Here is a 12817-nt window from a genome sequence, read left to right on the forward strand (position 1 = left end):
TTTCCTCCTCTCCCTCCACTCTGACATTGACTGCTGCTCCTTTTTAAATTGCAGTCATACTTTTTGTAACTGCTTCATCTTTTTTAAAACATCTGGCTTCAGGTTGGTGTAAGTTTTATTTGTCATTCATTTCTGGATATTAATCATTCCTTACAAATTACCATTCTAATGCTAGGTGCAGACATAGTGTTAATGTCTCCTGTAATTTTTCTGTGATTCAGGAACATTTACAGTCTTTAACTATTCCTAGAGGGAATATTTGAAAAGAACTTAGAGCAGTATAGCAAATTAAATACATGAAAACTTCCAAAAATATTGAAAACATAATCTGCCTTTAAGTATGGTGACTTTTGTGTTATTCTTCTTTAAGATCTTTTTTCTTCAAGATGTTGTAGACTTTAAGCCACATGGAAAAAAATTGCCTGCTATTGAAAATATCCACATGGCAAGCATTTGTTTTAGCCCATATCTGGAGTTGTCTCATGTTTCCATCAAGCTGGTGAGGGGACTACAAATCACCTGCATGCAGAGAGCAGCACAAAAGGGACTTGAGAAGGACACACCTGCCTTCCACTGAAATTTTTCCTCTGATTTATTCACAGATAGAGGAGAAATACTTCAAACATGTCGAAGTCCTAGAGAGACCTTGTCAGTTCCCTCATCTATCAGTGTCCTCGGAACAGTGAAGAAGATCATCATGAGCACAACTCCTGTATTTACATTCAAGAAGGCACCTAAGAGATGACAGATATAACTTTATTACAGTAGGTCATTTGCCTTATGTGATGAATTGAGTTCCCTTTTTCTTCCCGTTCTCATCTTTTGTCCTTTCTGAACTTCAATAAACCAAACTGTCAGTGGTTTTCCAGAACATATTTCTCATATTTCTGTTCAAATTTTCTTTTTTTTCCTTCTTCTCTCTCTGTTTGTTTTTTTTTTTTTTTTTTTTTTAGTATTTTATTTTCAGAGACTAACTGACATAACTGGATGCTGTGAACTTGCATTTCTACAGTATTGTTTCTTAAAATAATAACATTGACTATGAGATGCACAGAGAGGATAAGACTTGTACTCATATTCCCTGGACATCCAGGGACAAGCTACTGAATATCTTTGACTGTGGAAAGTTAGGAATTTCTTTTCTGCTGAGCCTCAAATCACTGAATAAATGTCTGTGAGAAAGATATTAGTATATCTGCTACTGAAAATATAACTCTCTCTTTAAAACATGATAAGCTCATCTGCCCTGTGATAGTGGCTCAATTTGTCTAATTTTCTCAGCCCAATGTTTTTATTTTTAATGCATCTTTTTTTGTTTGTTTTCTTTATTTTCCCCTCCTCATAGTTTTTTCTCAAAACCGAGAAAATATTTACTGTTGTTTCTTTGTCACTTTTTTCTCGTAACCTCTGTAGTATATAATAGCAATTTATGGAAGAAAAGTAATTTTATTTTCTTTTTTTCCTCCTTATTTGGTTTGTAATTTGCTTAGACATGTTGTGGAGTCAGTTCGGTGTTCAGCAGCTAATGTAAATGCATGTGACAAGTGAGACTTATGACAATTTGAGCAAAGTTTCAGCGTCATTGTATGCAGCATTTCACATTTTACTTTAGCACAGCTGGGCTGAAATATTCTCCAGAGTGCCTTGCAGTTGTTTATTGTTTGTTTGTTTTTAGAAAGACTTGAACAACACCAGAGAAACAAGGAAAAATTGAACCCTACTTGGTTCAGATGTCTGTGTATCTTGAACTGAATCCTGTGCGTTTGAGATGCTTTATTTTATTTTTAATAGTACACTCAAGGAAAGGATAACACATATTCTTAGATGCTCTCAGAGCTTCCAAATTCACGAGGGTATATTTTCCCTCTCACTGCTTCTCCATATATGCTCTGATTAATGCAGATGTGAGTTATGCATCAGCATCAGGGGGAGAATTTTACGGTAGCTGCTGAGGCGCAGTGAGGCTGAGTGGGTGTGAGGAGAGAATAAACAGCAACTTTCCATTGGGAGTTCAAAAAGGCTGATGAGGAATGTGTCTAGAGAAAGACATCTCATCTGTTCTCCCCTATTCAAAATCACAGACCAGGCACCTAAAATAATACACATCATCAGAAGACTGATGAAGGACCGTTGCGGCCCTTATCTGCTCTAAGGAGGATATGCATTGATTTTTGTTTGTAGGTAGAAGAATTCTCCAGACTTAAAAAGCCAAGCAGTCTGCACCGTGGAAAAGTGAATCGAAACAAGAGAAACTACCTTGGTCTGAGAGGTGGGCATTTGAGACTTGGGGGGAAAATGGGAGTTGAAAATGTAATGCAGAAATATTTGGAAATGTATGTTTTTACTGACTGTCAGGAAGAATCTCTTCAGTTCTTCCTAACTTTTCCATTTGTGTTTTTCCCCACTATTTTGAACTTTCTGAAAGCATGAAATGGCTGTGCAAACATTTCAGGAGTGACTATAGTAACTTCTTTCTTCAATACATTTCTTTATGCTTTTAATCAGCTCTAATGCAGAGCAACTGCTACTGTGAGCAAGTGCATAGTAGTGAGAATAGTGAAATATAGCAGGAAAAGTAAAAGAAAAGGAAAGGAAATTATTTAAAAGACAAAAGAGAGTAAAGAATATATCTGGAAACTTTCATAGAATCATAGTACACTTGGTGTTGGAAGGTACCTTTAGAGGTCTTCTGGACCAAGCGCCCTGCGCTGAACAGAGAAATCTTCACCTAGATCAGGTTGCTCAGAGCCCCCCATCCAACTGACCTTGAATGTTTCCAGGGATGGGGCATCCACCACCATTCTGGGCAACCTGTGTTGGTGTTTTACTCCCCTTATTGTAAAAGACTTCTTCCATATATCTGATCTAAATCAACCCTCTTTTCCTTTAAAACCACTGCCCCTGTCCTGCCTTAGTGCAAAGCTCTGTCAGTGAGCCCTGCAGGCTCATGAGCAAAGATCTTCCTGCCCTTTTGAGAAAGGTGAGTCCCATATTACTGGCAAATTCACATGGAAGAGTTTTATATGTTTATGTGTTTTATATGTTATTAAATTACGGATGAGTGGTCAGCTTTCATGGAAACATGGAAATTCCTCATTCATGAAGTCTGATCCTCTGCTACTGGGAGAAACTGTCTTGCTTATGTCTTCCTCAAGTTTCACTGTGTAGTGAATGAAGCATCTGGTAGCTTATCCCAAGAAACTATTCTTCTGGATCATCATGGCAGGACTTATTTATCCACACAGCATCTGAAGTCTGATACCACTGGTGAATACAACCTTTTTTTGCTGTCCATCTTCTTCCAAAGGCACAAAGGCTGACACAGTGGCCAGGAGGCAGGATTGGTAAGGAAGGAGACAGGCTTGGATGTAGAAGGTTGCCCACCTCTCAAGCTGTAGCTGTGGGTGCCTCTGGAAGCATATAAAGAGACATAGAGATGTCCCTGTACCCGGCTATCCCTTGGAAGGAGCTTTGGGAAACCCTGCAAAGAAATAATACAGTCATAATTCAGGACACAGATGTTAATCTGAGTAGTTAACAGTACAGTCAGACTCTTCCTAAAACAGAAAAATGGTGTATAACTTTTAAAATTTTTAGCAGCAAACCTGAGGTGCTATTTTGATGGGAAAACAGAAAATAAAATTATTGTTCTTTTTAACATTGGGCAGTATTTTATACACATCTCTCAATTCATTTAAAGGAAAGAGGGCAAAAATCAACATCCTCATTTTCAGATAGGAAAGCCAAGGTGCAAAACAGTGAAATAGCTTGTCCTAGTTTGTGCAGAAATCTGAGTGATCCCTAGTGATCATTAAGAAGAATGCAGCCTATTCTGGGCTAATGAGGAGAAAATATAAAATGTTCTGGATGTGGCTGAGAAAAGATCAGACACACTTTGTGAAAATGGGAAGCTTACTAGATATTATACAATGTTCCTGAGTCAGTGGTGTGATAGAACAAAGTCAAGTAAAAAAATCCCTGATTTGGGGATATTAGTTAAATTAGGAGCATGCTTTCAGTAATTAGTGATTGGGATATATTAGAAAAAAAAAGTGCAGTCAGTTTATAACCATGCTAATCTAACAGTTCAAATTTAGGATTATGCACCAGTCTAGACTGATTTATCACAAATTTGTTTAATTAATGTGGAGCTTTTTTTTTTTTTTAAGTATTTCAGTGTTCCACATATTTTAACTTGGTAGAATTAGTAGAGGATTCTATTAAGGCGTGACTTTACTAATGGAATTTGATGGCTCAACATCTCAGTGTGCCCAGTTTTCACTATTTGTTCTGCTTCAAAATTTGACATGATCAGTCAGATCTGAGAATTCTAATTATGCAGTGAAGAAATAGACTTCAAGATTTCAAGTCCCCACAGAAAAAGCCAGTGGGTATGTAATTAAGAAAGAGAAAAAGGTCGACCTACTTTTTCCATTTGGTCTAAACTTCTGCTTGATCTATCTTTATTTCTTTCTATTGATCTATTTATCTGCCTATGCACTCTGTCACTAATAATCTTGACCTTATTTTTTGTTGATTGATCATTTAAACTAATTTCTAGCCTGAATGATGGTAATTTAATAATGTGAGCCAATTAGAAGTTAAATAGAATCAATAAACCCTTCTGTGACATTAGTGAGAGAAACATTGAAGTACCACTGTCTCATTAGCTCTTTCAGCATTTTATATTAATATTTTAGAGCTAAAGTCAAATGAACATATTAATAAAACTACAAAAATGATTCATAACATGTTGTTACTGTTTAGCTATCAACTTTTTCCAGCTTCAGGGAACAAAAGTCAGAAACAACTGTTGTTTATTCAACCTCAGCAGGCATTCTTCATCTAATCAACATCTAGTATGCGAAAAGATATGTTTGGCTTATCACTTCTACTTCCTACCCTAACCCTACCTCTCTCACAGGCAGATGCAAATATTGTATTCCCAATGAAACCAAATCCTGCAGTCATGTGCCTTCAGGTAACTCATTTGCCTTCATAAGATTTTGGCTTTCAAATGGCAAGTGGTGGTTACTCTGTCTTTTGTACAACAGCTTTTGCCAATCTCTGGTGCCTCCAGTGAAACTAAAAGCAAATTAAATACCCAGAAAACAGTTCTGTATCCTGAAAGAAGCAAGATTGTGACATACGTTTACAGACATTTTTAAGAATATTCTCCTTAGCTTGGCATGTATCACAGGGAAAGGGATGCTGCCACATGCTTGCAAAGAGTTCATCCCTCTTCTTTACTGAACACCTTTGTGGAAAACCTGTTTTCTTACTGATTCCCTGTGTATCTAAATGAGCAGATAAATACACAACAATATACAAAACCCTAGCAGAATCTGAGTTCTCTTAGGTTATCTCTTGCAGTTTTACCTCCCTTTTAGTCCTAGATTAAAAGTTTCTTTGGTCTAACCATTGCTTGTGTTAGATGAATTCTAACTATGGTTTCCCACAGGCTTGAGTACAATTTGTTGTTCCTGCCTCTGGATGGTGACAGACAATTTCTGCTGGCCCATATGTAAGTGTTAATATGTAAGGGTGCATTAACACTGCTGTAAGCTTCTTGTTTGCTTTCCTGTAAGCCCTGTCAGATGTGACTCTTCTCTTTTGGAGTTTATGTTGATTCATTTCATTGCCTTCCTGATAAATCAGCCCTAGGAACAGAACACACATTATTATGGTTTTAGACAATAAGCTTCTGTGAAGGTGCTAGATATTGTCCATGTGCCATTGAGCAGCCAAAATAATCCTTCCTCTAAAATCTTTGTAATTCTTTGTAATCCTCTTCCTGAATTCTACTTTTCCAGCTGGATGGACAGTGTAGTGGTACTGAACTGCCCCTGACCAGGTTCTGATTTAGGGTTGTTGGTTTTATTCTGCACATGTCCCTTCTCTGTGCCAGAACTGATTAGCCCTCCTGGCTGCTATGTAAATCCAGATGTTTGCCACATGAATAACTCTTAGGCTGTCTGAAAGCCCATGACACAGAAGGGGGTGGATACAGCATGCCAAGTAACAGCCTACTGGAATCCTGCTTACCAATTCCTTCATTTTGGAGAAGAAGATAATGCCGGCAGCCAGGCCCACAGACATTTGCCCAGCAGTGCTCACATCAGTGTCTGCACGACACAGCCACCTCCTGGCTCCAATTCTTTTACACTGGATCTTTTCTGAGTTTCAGTTGTCTGAATTGTGGATGGGATGAACAGAAGAAGTGAGAGGCACAGCAGCAGCACAGCAAGAATACATGCCTTTCCCCCCTTCAGAAACCCCCCAAGCCAACAACCCCCTCAACAACAAGCAGTTAGGGCAGAATTTTAACAGCCACCTGCAGTCAAAAAAGGCAAAGACAGCACTGGACTGGATGAGGGGATGAGAGAGAACAGATGGATACAACAACAACAACAATCCAGATTGACTAGCAAACTCACTGGTGAGGAACGGTGACATTAAGGAGATCTGTTATGGAAGAGACAAATTTTTGTGACCCAAACTTCCAAATTAACTAAGTCTCTATTTTTTTTTTTTTTTTTGTAGACACACTTTTGCCTTAAGCTCTCTTGAACCATGGCATGGTCTGTATTCACCCTTGCAGGGAAAAAACCCAGTAAACTGCAGTTTCCTGAGACTCTCCTACAGTCAGAGGAGTCGATGCATGCACACACAAAAATTATGTTTCATATTCCTTGTAATATTCTCTCATAATCAACCATCTTGCAAAACATCCCAGATTCAGATTCAAAGAAAGAAAAGATGTTAGAGAGCAGAAAAATGGGATAGAAACGAAGGTTGTGGAGGGAATAGAAATTCTAAAAATAGAAAACTTGGAAAAGTCCAACAAAGAGTAATAGTAAGTAGATGGTAGTTTCCCTTGCACTGGAATGAGAAAAAGGAAAGAGGAATCTTTACCTATGTTGCAAAGATACACCCCTTTTTCCTGGGTTTTCTGGTTTTTTTTGTTTGATTGGTTGGGCATTTTGACAGGAGGTATTTGGTTTGGGGTTTGTTTGGGTTTTATTTTTCTTTTTAATGTGGAACAAAAACCCTCAATAAATAAAAGCAACACACAACTTCATTTGGAGGGAGGTTGTTTGTTTGTTTGGGTTTATTCACAATCTATTCCACAAGTTGAAAGTCAATGCAGTTCAAAATGAGCCCTCCATTTGCAGATCTATAATCTATATAGTTTTACTCTTTTTGCCTTGCTCTAAAAGCTGGGTCAATGGAATAGATTTCCTTTAAGAGCAAATGATGGTTGTCCATTTCCCTTCCCACCAAATCAGTTATAATTTTAATTTTCTTTTCATGTAGACTTCTTTTTGCATTATTGCTAAACCTTGATATGAGTAGATTTGCAAAAAATGAAATAAATTATCTGGAGACTCATTTAATGGACTTCATTCATTAATGATAAAAAGCATTGGATTTAAGTGTCTTAATCAGTAGAGTTTACTAATAATATTTAAGATTTCTTCCAAACATTCATTTTTTATTATTTTTGTAGAGAATTTATGTTTATATTAAAAAGGTTTTGATGTAATTTCATTTTGTTACTGTTCTACAATTCTCTTTTTTGCCTTTATTTTGAATTTTAGTTTTCTCTACCTTATGCTTAAAAGAAACCATAGTTATTTAACTGGCAGCTCTTCAGAGCTTAGAGACTAAATTGCCTTGGAAACTAGAAGTTTATGTCAGGGTAATGGATTTCAGTTATTTGACAACTCAGCAATCTAATGATATAGTGACAGATATAGTTCTGATTAAATCTAAATTTATTATTGGTTAAAATTTCATTTTAGAAGACTAAATTAATGATTAAATATCAAATTATCTGTAGATTTTAATATTTTTGATTTGCTCATCATTCCATAGATACAGATAATAAAATAAAAATCGTTGCAAGAGCTCATTTAAAAATTAAAAGAAAATTACATATTGAAAATCCAATCCTGAATTTTGCATGGGACACGTTTAAACTGGGTTATAAAATATTACATATTTAATCTCTCAGAGAAAAAGCTCCCAGTGATTATACCCAGGTTGTTCAAACTCAGTATTCAAAGATGAAGTGAAAGCGTCTGGAGTACTCCTGTCAGCTAAAAGGACAATAGAACTCCTACAGCACAGCATGGGCAGATCCTTGGTATCAGAAATTGTACAGAAATTCAGCTGTTGCTCTGCATCCCTGGAGTCAGTGCTTTGTGCAGGATCTGTAGGACTTTCCCTGCCCGTGCTGGGCTGCAGGATGTTGAGGGTTATCAGTGAGGCGTCTAAAAAAATCCATTTTCCCTCCTGCAAAGTCAAAGCACTGTTCTTGGCAAGTGCTGTGAGGAGGAACAAACCAGGCTGGTTTCCTGCTGCAAGTTGAAATTCCTTCATGGCAACCAGAGAAAGAAACAACAAGATTAAGAAGTTAAGCAAACTTACCTGGGAATCTTGGGGGAGAGGTGGGAAAGAACAAATATGGTTTGTTCTAATGTACGAGGAAACAAACAGGCAGGTCCTAGACCAGCTTGGGGATTTTTGTATTATCAGAGTACTGTTTGATCTTATTTGATTTGCCCAAGCCACGAGTTTCTCTGAAAGGAATACCTGTGACTGAAGGCACAGTTTGTGCCAAGGTTTGATGGCAGCTTTGCATCTTAAAATTTTCCACCACACTGTCAAAATTTTAAAATTTATTGGCCCTGCCAGGGCTCACTTTCTCCAAGGTGAAACTCTTAGCAAAAATATTTGTGCAGCAATAATCCTTCTAGCTTTATGCTCTCAACATGCAGTTCTTCACCTGGGCTGGGGATTACACAAGGATTAAAACAAATTTTAGATAAAATCATAATGTAATGTAAAAACTGCAGTTCCTGATTTGGATATGCTTTCATTGTTGCTGTCTATTCCCTTCAACTTTCTTTTTCCCCCATTACAAATTTAAACCTATGTGGTATTTTATTTTTTTCTATGTTTCAATATGGTACTATTAATGTTTTAAGGTTTGATTAAAAGGTGAGTAGTGTGTGCAATACAAAAAGTTTTGGAAAGTATCAATTTAATTCATGTAGCATATACACTACTGGACTCCTTTCCAATATCAATTCTATGTAGTTTTCCTCATAAATATTCACAGAAATCACTCTTTCTTAGCTTTAAAACCTGACCCCAGGATCCATCAGTCTTATCCTCTCACTAATGCTATTGGAGGGGGATTTTTATCTAATCATAACAAGCACTGTCATGGTAATGCCAGGTTCTATACAGTAAGAGGTACTCATTTATTGAAATGGACACCAGAATATGTGGGTTTTACAGTCTTTCATAAAACAGAGCCCTCAGAGTGTTTTCAAAATTTCTTCAAAATGCTACCTTTTAACAGAATTGAACACTGATAATTTTCTTTTAAAAAGGAGTTGAGATTTAGAAAATCTTGATCAGGGTCTTCCAAGTTTAGTTCACAAACAGTTGCTTAAACGTGAGAAATCGGGTTAGGAATGCTATATAACAAAATCAATGTTCAATGCATTGCCTAAATCAAATGCAACATCTCAAGCAAGGGCTTCCTTTGCAAGTCTTTTGCAGGCTGTGTGTGACCTTTGGGAGCGTCTGGGAAGCCCTGGCTCAAAGCTCATGGAAATAAAGGTAAATTATATTTTTCAGCTTTGCTATACTGCCTATCATTTTCAATGAAGTTGAAGATGTGGCAATAGCATAGACAAGATAAAGAAAAGTTCTTAACAAATTCCCTTGTCAATACACTTTCCTTGGTTAAAATTCAGAGTGGCAAATGATGTGGAAGAACATAGCTCAGATGCACTGTCAGATAAACCTGGCCTGGGCTGTCTGTGTGCCAACTGGAATGGAAATTAGACTTTTTTTTAATCTCTGTCTGCAAAGGAAACCTGCTTTTCCATTACTCTTATTTGGGTTATTTCCTGCACTTATCACTTGGAGGTTACATACGGAGCAGTAATGAAGAAATACACCAGCTATCAAGGTAGAATGCCAAAAATAGAAGTCTGAATTCAGATCAGCCCTCTGTCTGTCCTGCTTGCCAGACCCCTGCAAGCATATTACTCTCTGGGAGATGGGGGATAAATCTGAATGGTAATGATAAAATAAACTGAGTGAATACTCTGTACACCCTTGCTCACGATCCATGCCAAAGGTTAGGTAGCTGATGAATTCTTTGAGGCCAGGACTGAGAAGGCATGATGTGCAGTGCCAGACCTGCCAAACCAACTTGATTTTCATGTGAAAAAAAAAAAAAAACCCAATAAAAATTTGCACATGATTATTATAACCCAGTAAGCTTTCTGGCTTCCACTCAGGTCAGGCTGATTCTAAGGAGGGAGCTCCCTGTGTGTTGTTACATTTCTGTTATAGAAACCACAACCATTCAGAGGAAGATTTTATTAAAGAACAAACAGTGCCACCAGGTAAAAATAAAGGGCTATTAAAATCAGGAAAGTAAGCTAGAGTTGTTTTTTGCACTTGACTCAGTCAGTTATGTTAGGCATCATGTTTGTTGCCTAAAACTGCATCATCTCCCCTCCTTCAGCAGAGAAGCTTCCTTGGGTGACGGTGCTGAATGTAAATGTCTCTGGGCTTTTGGGTTTCAATCAGCCATTAGCACTGCCTTTTATTTTATCTGCTTAACATTTATACACTCAGGAAGGGAATACTTTCTTAGCCTAGCAATGGGGGTTTGTATTTGCCTTTTTCAATCCTTGAGTGCAGACAATAACCCCCTAACGAGAGTTGGGGGAATTTTTTTTTATTTGACGCATTCTGAGGGAAGAGATTTCGGTGGGAAAAAGGGATTGGTGATGGGTGATGGTTGTTTCTTTCTCGAAATTTTGCTGGAAGTCCAGGAAGGCAAATAACTGCTAAAGGCTGCCACATTCCTCAAGCAACAGTTTATCTCCTGTGCTAAGGGAGAGAACTGCTACCCCACACAAATAAAGATCATAATGCTATTTTAACTATAGATTTTCTCAAGCTCTGTCCTTTAGCTTAAACTGTGTGCTGCAATGAGTCAGCTAATACAGAATAAGGTTTAATGGAAGTTACAGCACCAGAGAATGTGGCAGGACCTAATTCAGTTTGATGAACTAGTATGCTACATTCAGTATGAAATATGGATTATCTTGGGAACACAGCTGGATACTTTGTGGACCAGGGTCTTGAACCAGAGCCTGGGAGATTAAACTAGCCTAATTAATAACAATCCTCTCACTGTGGAAATAGTCATTGGAACTACTTTATGTCCTTCTAGGTGTCTGCCTGGATCTGGTTAACCCCCCTGTGAATTTTAGGAGAACAGGCCAGCCCCACTCCCTGCTACAGACTCTCTTTTTAAACTCTCAACAGATCGAGCATTCTGGGCAGTTGCTATGAAACACAAGCAAGTGCCACTGTGTCTCAGTGTCATGTTTGCCAGATGGGGTTAAAATCATCTCTTTCACAGGAACATACTCAGAGATGTTGTGAGGAACATATTGCAGATCGGACAAACAAGGAAAAATTATCAGATGCACAAAGATTTAAAAATCCCTAAAGCCTTGTACTTCACTCTATCACTGATAAAGAAGTATAAGATTATAGTTTTCATAAACTTTCTAATTCTCTCAGGAAGATTACTGGAAGGTTCTCCTCTGGAATTGCTTATGTGGTGACATCTATAAAAAAACAGAAATAAAACTTCAGTTCTCCCTGAAGTTCTTATAGGTTAAAGCTATAGCTCTAGTTCTCCATATCTGATGAATATATGCAGCAGTATTCTCAAATTCCTTAGGTTTTATAGAGACAATGATTCACCCTTAGAACTGCTGGTAGTTGTGCAATAATTGAAGATAAATCTGAGATTCTGGGGAACAATCAAGAAGCAAGTACTCTTGAGTATCTTTTGATTGTTTGTTTTTATTTTTTGTTTCCCTCATGTATTTTGTTCTTGTTAAATGCAGATTTAGATGTTTGTGTCAGAGATAGCAATCTGTATACTGTTTATTTAAGGGAGAAGTCTTGTAACACTCTCTTCCTTGTAAATACTCAAAAGTGGTAGACCAGAATATGCCTGACTTTTATCAGTGTTTATGTATCTCCACGTCTTGCAAAGTGAGCCTTCTCATTTTACTACGGGTCATATAACTTTCCCACTGTGTTTTTCACCCTCGTAAAATGGTGACATCTCTGGTAGTGCAGCTTGTGCTTCACAGCACTGACTGATGCAGCCTCAGTGGAAGGTGGGGAGGCTTGGTTGTAACATTAATGTGACAATATATGTGTGTTAATGATTGTGGCTTATGTGATGACAGTCCTTATTTCATCCCTCCCCACTCCCAATTTTGTCTTCTGGGGTGGTCTGCACAGTGCTAATTATCTTGAGCCAAACATATATAGGTACCTAAAAATTAGACTACTTATATTTACAAAAGTGAAAGCAATTAGGCGAATCCTCTAAAGGTTTTGACTCAAATTTCCTAATTATTTCTGCTGATGTCTTTTTTATAAGGTCTCCTTGGGTGCTTTTGTGAATATTACACTTTTAAATATCTAACTGTGGCCTTCCTGCACATTGGGGTGTTGAGTGAACCACTGTTATGGATGTGCAATACAAAAATATGGTACATATTTTTGTATTATACATATTTTTGTATTATACACTATAAGCAACATGCTGTACCATAGATTCCCCATTAATAACCATTAAATACCCAAGCTTGAGTAAATCCATTTTTCCATTTGTCCTGTTACATGCCAGAGTCTCCAGGCAGGCTTTGTGCAATCTCCATTGGCAGCATAAGTCTGCCACTTGCAGAAT

The 12817-nt window shown here is 37.5% G+C and overlaps 1 long non-coding RNA gene across 2 annotated transcripts in view; it reads right to left on the reverse strand.

The window, feature by feature from the left end:
• Positions 1-12817, reverse strand: part of LOC135421362 (uncharacterized) — a 154282-nt gene continuing 141465 nt past the window's right edge. For both annotated transcript variants that reach the window (XR_010433974.1, XR_010433973.1), the window contains one exon: positions 1-3481. This is a non-coding gene — a long non-coding RNA (uncharacterized LOC135421362). The remainder of the gene's footprint in view (positions 3482-12817) is intronic.

The sequence above is a fragment of the Pseudopipra pipra genome, chromosome 13 (assembly GCF_036250125.1).
Source record: "Pseudopipra pipra isolate bDixPip1 chromosome 13, bDixPip1.hap1, whole genome shotgun sequence".
Taxonomy (NCBI): domain Eukaryota; kingdom Metazoa; phylum Chordata; class Aves; order Passeriformes; family Pipridae; genus Pseudopipra; species Pseudopipra pipra.